General features: G+C 39.3%; 1 protein-coding gene across 1 annotated transcript in view; it reads right to left on the reverse strand.

Moving 5' to 3' along the window:
- LOC113202864 (gastrula zinc finger protein XlCGF7.1-like) overlaps positions 1-384 on the reverse strand; it is a gene marked incomplete at both ends in the record, with an annotated part of 7,900 nt that overhangs the window by 4,310 nt on the left and 3,206 nt on the right. The window lies entirely within an intron of this gene.

A 384-nucleotide genomic window follows, 5' to 3' on the forward strand; every position in this document is an offset into this window, starting at 1 on the left:
ATAAAAAAAATAATTTTTGATTCCTCCAAATATTCATTCAGTTTCTGGTACAAGACCAAAACCTGAGTTCTGTAATTTTTTTTTTTAGGATTTTTAGCTATCGATTTAGAGGTCGCGCAAAGCTCTCAAAGTTTCGTTTTAAGGTCTTTTTTTGATTAGTTAGGAATAAAATTCTAGCGGCGCTCAAAATGGGTTCAAGAACGTGGTCAGGGTGTGTATAGACGTATTTTGACGCAAGAAATCGATTTCCGCGGTCCATTTGAGCCTGGGAGGCCATTTGTAGCCTCTATCCTCGAGAAAACTCAAATTTTAGGTGTTTTTTTCACTTTGCGAAAAGATTCAGGCGGCTCAGCGGAGACCCAGGCATCTGAGGACCGATTCCAA

The sequence above is a fragment of the Frankliniella occidentalis genome, unplaced genomic scaffold, assembly GCF_000697945.3.
Source record: "Frankliniella occidentalis isolate FOCC.00 unplaced genomic scaffold, Focc_3.1 Scaffold572, whole genome shotgun sequence".
Taxonomy (NCBI): Eukaryota; Metazoa; Arthropoda; class Insecta; order Thysanoptera; family Thripidae; genus Frankliniella; species Frankliniella occidentalis.